The 10,288-nt window shown below is 38.9% G+C and overlaps 1 non-coding gene across 1 annotated transcript; it reads left to right on the top strand.

Annotated features, from left to right (window-relative positions):
• The first annotated feature begins 7,072 nt into the window (after positions 1-7,072).
• Positions 7,073-7,145, top strand: TRNAF-GAA (transfer RNA phenylalanine (anticodon GAA)). Its single transcript has one exon. It is a non-coding gene; the product is annotated as a tRNA-Phe (tRNA).
• Positions 7,146-10,288: the final 3,143 nt, after the last annotated feature.

Raw genomic sequence — 10,288 nt, 5'->3', positions numbered from 1 at the left:
TAAATTTTCTTAAAAACAAAGGCTAATTCTTTTCTTAATGGCATTAATTTTCACTTACAATTCTCTTCGCAGAGACTGGCAGAAGATAAAAACCCAGCTATTGCCAATGCAGCATCCAAAACTATCCATGAGCTGAATAAACAGTGGGAAATACAGGAAGGAGATAGTTGGAGGTTCATGATGAATCAAAAACCAGTTGAAGAAGTAGATAGCCAAGAAGACAATAACGATGCAGATACAGGCTGACAATACTCAGACACATATACTGTAGATATCTACATGGAGGCTTAAATACTTGCAGGCTAACCCTTATCACCAGAAACTGATGGGTGCTATTGCAATGTAAAAGGCTGTCTTGTTCTCTAACTGTGCCTTGTTTTTATCATGTCTAAGCTGAAAAAAAAAAAAAAAAAGAATTAAAATTTAAAAACAAAATACATTATCAACTTGGATTGAAAAACAATAAAAAGATCGAGAAAAAAAATCAAAAATCCAAAAAATAAGAATTAAATTGAAAATATTATGTAGAATTTTTCAATATGTTTTTTACATAAAAAAAAAAATGATAAGTTTGTTATTAAAAATCCTTTCTAGAGAGGAGACGCATTAACAGATTGATAAGTGAGAACAAACCTATTGGACTGGTTGGTGAATAAAAAATGTCGAAACTAAACTGGAATATGAGAAAGATGGAAGTTTCCGGTGGGAATGGAGTGAAACGGCAAAGTTGGGAGGCTTTTCAGGGTACCTGGAAGGGAAGAAAGAATGCAACGGTTCAGTTCCCAAATTTGAAATAAAAAAAAAACAAAAAATTGGTTATTGAACATTTTTTTTTGGTACAATTAAACCTTTTTTTAGCATCAATTAACATCCAATTACATTTTTTTTTTTTTTTTAAGATAGTGTTGAGTTAAGAGACAGGAGAAAAAGTGAAAAAAACATGTAAAATAGATAATACTTTGAATTTATTTTGAAAAGTTCATTTTAATCCTTTTTTTTTTTTATCTAATAGGTAACCACTCACTCTAAATTTTAAAAATTCAATCTTGGCTTAAAACTTTATTTTAGAAATGATGAAGCGAGCAAGAAGAATTGTATGGATGTGTTTGGAAGATGTCTAAAAAATGGAGAGACAATACTATAATAGTAAATGATACACCAGCTCATCCCTACTTTAATTGGCTTTTGCAGAAAACGTTATCTTTTTTTATTTTTATTGTTTGAAAGAGACACAACGCTGTTAGTGATTATAGTTTCAGTAATGAAATCGAGGTAGAGTTAGGTTTCAGTAATGAGATTACTAGTAGTCTAGTACCATGACTCTTGAAGTTAAGGCATGTAAGCAAATTGGAAAGAAAACAAAAATGCAGTTTCCTAAAATTGTTTTATAACATATCCTGAGAGATTAATTTCATCCGCCTATTTCGAGTGGAAATATTTTTTTTGAGTGTATTTTCTGTCAATAAAACTATTAAATTTTAATTTATTCTTTTCACTAATAAAATTAGTGACAAATAATAAATTACCGAAGAACGTTATACCGAAAAACATATTCTATCAATAAATTAGTAATTAAAATTTTCACCCGATAGAGTGGTAATATCACACCAATAAAAAAAATTATATTTATAAAATTGTTAAATGTTGCAGTGTTTGCTACAGTAAATTCCTGGCCCAAAACTAATGTAAAGCTTTGATAAGAGTAGAATTTGGGGGATAGATAAGGAAGAAGAAGAATAAAAGATTGGGGAAAGATTGTTTATTAGCTTAATTGATAATTCTTCCATACAGCAAAGGTGAGCATAAATAGGCCACCAAAATAACAATAACTCGAAATAACAGGAACTCCAGTAGTGGAGCTGAAGACTAGGATTGCGATCAGCACTCCTGCTTCCACCTCATTGTATTATTTGACTAATTCAACAAAATATCAAAACAATGATAAAACTAAACAATAGCAGTCCACGAACTCATCTCCTTCCACGTACTCAGCTCCTTAAGCCATGCCCCGAGTCCTCCACGTAATTGACTATTCTTATCAATCCATCCCCCTTCGAAGAACCTTGTCCTCAAGGTTGAAATGAGGATATGTTTTGGCAAAACGCCACAGGTTCTCCCATGAAGAATCTTCAGCTAAAGCTCCCTTCCATTGAACCAAGACCTCTGTTTTGGGACGGTATTTGCCTTTTTGGACCACCCTACTGTCCAAAATTAATTCCGGTTCTGGTAGTATTACTTCATCCGCTGAAACAGGAGGAAGAGTTATCACGGTCTCATCTACGACCGGTCCCCATTTCTTCTTGAGCAGGCTGACGTGAAACACATCATGAATGTGTGCCCCTGCTGCCAAGTCCAACTTGTATGCCACAGCCCCAACACGAGCTAAAACTTTGAACGGCCCAAAAAACCTTGGAGACAGCTTCAAAGAACTTCTGAAAGCTACTGATTTTTGACGGTATGGCTGCAATTTAAGAAACACATAATCTCCAACTTCAAAGGTGATCTCACGTCGATGCAAGTCAGCCCGAGACTTCATGCGAGCCTGCGCTTCCAATAAATTTCTCCTGAGGTCACGCAGGATGACTTCCCTCGTGCGCAATAAGTTGTCCACCTCTTGAACCTTTGTTGTGCCTGGAATGTAAGAAGACATGTTCGGAGGAGGAACTCCATATACTGCTTCAAAGGGAGACATTTTTGTTGCCGAATGAACTGCTGTGTTGTACCCGCACTCTGCCCAAGCAAGCCATTCCACCCAGCCCTTTGGTTGATCTGAAGAGAAGCAACGTAAATATTGCTCAAGGGTTCGATTGACCACCTCCGTTTGTCCGTTGGATTGTGGGTGATAGCTGGAACTATAACACAACATTGTTCCCTGTAATTTGAACAAGGACTTCCAAAAAGTGCTAAGAAAAATTTTGTCACGATCACTAACAATGGAGAGAGGCATTCCATGTAACTTCACCACGTTATTGAGAAAACATTTAGCTACTGATACAGCTGTGTAGGGATGTTTCAGTGGCATAAAATGGGCATACTTTGAGAGGCGATCGACCACCACCATGATCACATTATATCCTTGCGACAGCGGCAATCCGTCGATAAAATCCATGGATATATCTGTCCAGATTCGTTGTGGAATGGGAAGGGGTTGAAGCAAACCTGCTGGCCGGAGTGTCTCATGCTTGCAACGTTGGCACACTTCACAATCTCGGATAAAACTTTTGACTGAAGTGCGGATGCCAAGCCACACAAAACTGGCTGAGATTCGTGTGAGTGTCTTCAAGTATCCAAAGTGGCCTCCCGACGGTGAAGAGTGTCCATCGGCCAAGACAGCAGGTAACAACGCTGAAGTGGGACTCAAAAGAATCCGTCCATTTTGCATCCAGACTCCGTCTCTTTGAACACATTTTAAGGATTGATTAGTAAGCAAAGACTTATAATAAGGTTGTTCAAGTACCTCTTACTGTAGGATTGCCCACCAATCGGCAATTGGCACGGACAAGGCATGAAATTGAAAGGCTGCCACACGTAAGAGAGCATCGGCACCTTGGTTCTCCTTCCCCTGGCGATATTGAATGGTGTAATCAAAACCTATTATTTTGGCAGCCACCGAGCTTGAGAGGGCGTTGTGAGGCGTTGCTCTAATAAATATTTGAGGCTTCTATGATCTGTTTTGATCACAAAGGGTCTGCCCAATAGGTAAGGACGCCACTTTCGCACGGCTTTTACCACTGCCAACATCTCCTTGTCGTAAGTGGACAATAGCTTGGATTTTCCCTTCAAAGCTTCACTGTAATAGGCGATTGGTTGGTTGTTCTGAGACAAGATGGCCCCTAAACCCTCTCCGCAAGCATCACATTCAACGACGAATGGCTCTGAAAAATTGGGCAGGCGTAAAACCGGGGGGGGGGGGACGAGAGCTTCCTTTAATTTGTTGAAAGCCAATTCACAGTCTGCAGCCCAAAAAAACCCATCTTTGGTGAGGAGTTTGGTTAAGGGTGCCGCGATTACACCAAATCCGCACACGAATTTACAGTAATAACCGGCCAATCCAAGGAAGCCACAGACACCTTTAGGGGACGTTGGTACCGGCCAATTCTGAACGGCTTGTATTTTCTCTGGGTCCACTACCACACCTTTTGAAGAAATGAGGTGGCCCAAATACCCCACTGATAGCACCCCAAACTGGCACTTGGAGAGTTTGACAAAAAACTGGTGGTCCGCAAGAATACCCAGCACCTGTTTTAAGTGCAGCAGATGATCCTCCCATGACCTGCTGTACACCAAAATATCATAAAAAAAAACGAGTATAAACCTTCGCAAATGTGGCCTAAAGATATCATTCATGAGACTCTGAAAGGATGCTGGAGCGTTGGTCAAACCGAATGGCATAACCAAAAACTCGTAGTGGCCGTCATGAGTGCGAAAAGCCGTCTTCTGAATATCATCCTGATGTACCCTGATCTGGTGGTAGCCGGAGCGCAAGTCTAATTTGGAAAAGAACTTCGCGCCATGTAGTTCATCCAGAAGCTCATCAATGACAGGTATTGGAAATTTATCTTTGACCGTAATTTCATTAAGTGCCCGATAATCGACGCAAAAACGCCAAGACCCATCGGATTTCTTTATCAATAAGACCGGTGATGAGAAGGGACTCCGGCTTGGCCGAATAATTCCGGACTGAAGGAATTCCTTGACCAACTTTTCGATCTCATTCTTTTGATAATGGGGGTACCTGTAAGGTCTTGTGTTAACTGGCGGTTGGTTGGGTAGTAATGAAATGCGATGGTTGTGGCTGCGCGTAGGTGGCAGATCGGTGGGTTCTTCGAATATGTGTGCAAATTGTGACAGAATTTGATCCAGGTCTGGTGCCCATTGAGTGTCCTGAGTGGTCTGCATCTCCGAAACCATGTGAACAAAGAACCCCATCCCCGATAAGTGCAGCAACTCCTTCTCACCCAACGGTGCAAGTTCTGAACCTGTTATCCCATGTAAGACATGAGTTTTTCCGTCTTGTTTGAAGGACATCCAAAGCTTCTTGTAGTCAGTCTTGATCGGACCCAAGGTTTCTAGCCATTGGACACCCAAAACTACTTGACAAGCAGCCACGGGAAGAACAAAGAAATCAGCCTGAATCGTGATTCCTTGGAGAGATAATGAGAGCCCAAAACACCTTCCTGTACATTCAATTACTTCTTTATTCCCCACTGTCACCTTGAATGGCTTCCCCCTAACCACATGCAATCCCAATTTAATGACCACCGATTGATCAATAAAATTATGGGTGCTCCCCCCATCAATGAGCACGATCAATTCTTTATGGCCTATCCTTCCTGTTACCCGAAAGGTACGTGGGTGTGATATACCCACTAAGGCATGGAATGATATTTCTGGTATTGCTTCTTCGGCAGACTCAATATCCATGTCCATCTCATTGTCATTTTCATTCTACTGCACATCTACCATCATGAATAATTGGGGTCTGGAGCAGCGATGCCCTGGGACATACTTTTCATCACAGTAAAAACACAAGCCCTTTTCACGCCGTTCCCTTGCCTCTTGTCCTGTGAGTCTTCGGGCAGTTCCACTAGAGGCATGAGATGCCTGAGATGGGCGCTGTGAAGGGGCATGTCCGAGGAGTCCCATTGTTGAGGTCTGCTGTCTCAGCTGGCCTGAAGATGCCGCAGCCCGGAAGGGGTTGCTCGTCCTCCTTTGAAATTGGTTGCGTTCCTCAATTAAATGAGCCACGCTAATGCATTCCGATAGAGTTTTTGGTTGCTTCACACGAACATCCAGCCGGATTTCATCCTTCAACCCTGCAATAAAACAACCCACCAAAAACATCTCTGGAAGCTCATCCACCTTGTGAGATAATTTCTCAAAAGCCTCTTGGTACGCATTGACAGTGGTGACCTGCTTAAGGCGTGACAATGCCTCAGATGGATCGTTATAGTCAGTTGGACCAAAACGATGAAGGAGAGCTTTGGCCAACTCGGACCAGCGTAACTGACCCTTGCCCTTGGTATACCAGCGATACCATTGGAGTGCTACGCTTGATAAGTGAAATGAAGCCAATTGAACCTGTCGGTGAGCATCAACATTTTGAAATTCAAAATACTGCTCAGCTTTAAAAATCCAACCTGTAGGGTCCTCACCCTCACCAGCATAGGTTGGAAAATTCAGCTTAAGGTTGGAGTGGTTTCTGTCGAAATTAGAAGTGTGTGAAGAGGAAGGCCTGTCGTGGGAATGATCCCCAGCTGCGAACGGGTTGACGTCCCTGTCAAGTGTGTGATTGGCATGGGCGATCCTCATAGCCTGCAGTTCAGCCATGACTCCTTGTAAGGCGTCACTGACCTTACCGAAATTGTGATTCAATTCGTCAAAATTGGTGTCGTGGCGGGCCAAGGCCTCAGTGACATCAGCACGAAACTCTGCATGAGTTTTGCCGCGTGTATCCATGAACCGGGAAAGCTCTGATACCATTGATAAGAGTAAAATTTGGGGGATAGATAAGGAAGAAGAAGAATAAAAGATTGGGGAAAGATTGTTTATTAGCTTAATTGATAACCCTTCCATACAGCAAAGGTGAGCATAAATAGGCCACCAAAATAACAATAACTCGAAATAACAGGAACTCCAGTAGTGGAGCTGAAGACTAGGATTGCGATCAGCACTCCTGCTTCCACCTCATTATATTATTTGACTAATTCAACAAAATATCAAAACAATGATAAAACTAAACAATAGCAGTCCACGAACTCATCTCCTTCCACGTACTCAGCTCCTTGAGTCATGCCCCGAGTCCTCCACGTAATTGACTATTCTTATCAAGCTTCATAACAGGCATCCTAATTTCTTAAACATGAAATATATAACTGGTAATTGCCACAATAATAAGCCAAGTTGAGATTTCAACTTACCAGAAAATTCAATCTAATGTGAAATGCTTTCCCACTAACAACCGCAAAAGCATGGAAAGCAGAAAGGATGCACAGATGTCCTCGCAAAATGCATGTATTATAGAATAATTTTATTGTTTCATATTAATTAAGAGAAAAGAGGAAACAAACAGGCGGGGATAGCTCAGTTGGGAGAGCGTCAGACTGAAGATCTGAAGGTCGCGTGTTCGATCGACGCTCACCGCATAACTCTCTTTATCTATTTAGTTTCTTAATAACGTCTTTTCCCGCCAATTTCAGTTAGCGAATCTCTCCTGTTTCCAGCTCCTAAACCCGATCAGTGACAATTCCATCAAGAACAGAAACAATCCAGTCACCGCCACCGCGGGCAGCTTGAAGGTTCACCAATATTCCGCTTCAAATCAAGCACATGATCAAACTTTTTTTTACCAAGTTTCGGACAATCTGGAGAAACAAAAGACAGATGGATTATGCACCGATCGAGGAGTGGCGGGACAAAGATTTTGAGGGTGGTAAAGTGTATTTGGCATGTTGCCCCCATGTTTCGGAGAGCCAGAGCAGTGCTGCTGTTCCTGCTCTTGAATTTTGCCAAGGCTTTTGCCAATTTTGCTTAGTGTTCATAATCTGCGTTGTTGAAACTGAAGATTTCTTCTTCTTCTTCTTCTTTTGAAGTTGATTCTAAGCTTTGATCCGACTTTGCTGTTTCGAATGAGAAGGATGCAATCAATTATGGACCATCCCTTCTCTTCTTTGTTTGCTAAATGCTCTGCTTTTGCATCTTTATCGATTTTGTGTAGAAGTATAAGCATGGGGCTACGATGTTTGAGATGTTTGTGGTTTTGGTTGATACAGAAATTCACCATCGATCTTTAACGACTGACTCTTGTTCTATTGTTGTTTATAGACAGAACATGAACGAAGAGAACTTGCACGCACAAGGAGTAGATGGACACATGTGGACGTTGAAGATATGACAAGAAAGATTGTTCTGTTTGTTCGTTGAAAATGTATTTGGAATGCATGGAACATTGAGTATTTCAGCATGATAGTGTTTTTATATATATATATAAACTATCAGGAATTGATATTATGATCTCAATATAGTCCTTCTGCAATGTGGGAGGACTGGAGGTAAGGTTGTGCTTGACTTGGGAATGGACAAATTCTCAACACTTGAAGTTAGCAATCAGTGCCAAGACAAGTTTCCCTTCAATCAACAGGCCGAGTCTTAGTTACCTTTGATGCCATTTGAACCGATGAAGCTTCTGGTATCAAATTGCCTTGTGTAATGAATATGTTTAATTCGAATAAGCGGAAATATTTCACAATTAGTGAACGAATTTTTTTTTTCTTCAAATAATTCATGTATTAAATTGATTTATGGCAATTTCCATTGCTATTTAACCTGTTACTCCACCTTTTAACTTAAGCTTTCATTACTCTCTTTTTTTCCCTGTATTTGGGACCAAATTTTACTAGCAACTTCAATTATAGCACCCAGGATTGCTAGAATTTTGTTCTAATTATGCCAACTTATATCCAAAATTATCCAAATATGTGGATGCATTCATATATAGTCATAGTTTTTCTAACAACAATACAATCTATTTCAAGATAACAATAACATAATCTCCCTCGTACTCTAAGTTCAGAGAGCAAATTAAGAACTTTCAATTTATAACTCAGTCGTTAATTAAGAAAAAAAATTGTGAACAAATTAAGTTGTTCAGAGAATGCTTTGTACATAGCCCGAGTGATAAAAAGATGACCTACGTTTCCATGAATCATCTTTTTTTTAACTAAATACAGGGTAAACAAAAATGAGAGTTCATGGATGCTGTCGTGGGGGATTTAAAGTTAAAGGTGCTCTCTAGCTTGAAATTTGTAAGTCATTTTTTAGCTGTTGTTTCAGCTTGTTCTAGTTTTATGGCTGTCTTTATGCAACTTAACCAGACTATATATGATGATGATTAAATGTCCAGCATGAGGTGATACCATCATAAATTTTCAATGCACAATCCTAAAGAGTAGGATTGAAATGTGCTTGGTCGGTCTTTTCTAAAAGAACATGAAAAACAAAAATAATTACATTTGAATTGAGGCTAGTTAACGAACCAGCCCTTGTTTATCATCCTCAGATCCCGTTACTGTTTAAATAACTTGTAAGCTGAATGGCCATGATAGTTAAATATGGATAAACAAGTCATATAATATCAGTAATTTAGAGATGCTGAAGCAAGCAAGAAGAATTCCATCCATGTGTTCCTGGAGACTTGGTGGGTTATTATGTGGCTTCTTTCTGGGCAGGTAAGCTCCCTTTCACTGTGTTTGATTGGTTATTTTGCTTATTTGTTTTGGATTTTGCTTGATTTCAGGGGTTAGATTGGATTTGGCTTCTGAAAATTGACTGGGACGATTGCCTTTTTTAAAGCTGGGCTGGTTTAAAAAGGGATTGCTTCTTTCTCTCTCCTAGTAGCGTGGCAGTTGCTGGGAGAGTACTGGTCTGATACAGTTATATGGGGTTTTAGTTGATTTTGCACCGGATGACAGTGGTTTTTTTTTTTTGTTGTTTCTCTTTCTTCTGTCCAGTTATAAGAGATATGTTCCTGCGCAATAAATTACAAGAATGACAGCGGCGTTAGATGCAAGGAGATTGAAACACCAAACCCAAGTTATTTAGGTTTGGAAGATAATCTTAGATCCAAAGTTTAATATTTGATATTATTAGTATAGTATTAATATTATTCTTATTATTATTAAAGTATAAAAAATATTATTACTATCAAAGAAAAATTAAAAATTTGATTTGAAAAAATAAATAAAAAACGATAAAAACTTGGATCAAGTATGTTTAATATTATTATTAATATTATAAATATTATTATTAATATTAATAACAAAATTATTAATAAATTGAAAAAAAATATTGTTACAATTGAAAAGAAAAACTACATATTTGATTTGAAGGGTAAAATTTAAAATTATTAATATTATTGTTGTTGATGCTTCTACTGTTGTTAGATTCGGCAACAAAATCAAGATATATAACTTGGGTCCAGCAAAGACGCCACATCCAAGCTACTTGGGCCCCACAAGAACTCTAGGCTCAAGTTACTTGGATTCAACAGCGGTGTCAGACCCAATTAACCTAGCTGATAAAAACACTTGCCCAATTTACTTTGGTATGGAAGGTGATGTCATATCCAGGTATTAATATTTATTATTATTAGTATTATTTTTATTAATATGATGATGATGGTTATTATTATTATTATTATTATTATGAAACTTGAAAAAAAATAGTATTACCATTGAAGAAAAACAATGGATTTAATTTGAAGGGTAAAATTAAAAATTATAAGAACTTG

Source organism: Populus alba, chromosome 5 (genome assembly GCF_005239225.2).
Source record: "Populus alba chromosome 5, ASM523922v2, whole genome shotgun sequence".
Lineage (NCBI taxonomy): Eukaryota > Viridiplantae > Streptophyta > Magnoliopsida > Malpighiales > Salicaceae > Populus > Populus alba.
Note: the sequence above shows the minus strand (reverse complement) of the source record. Positions and strands in the feature narration are given on the sequence as shown.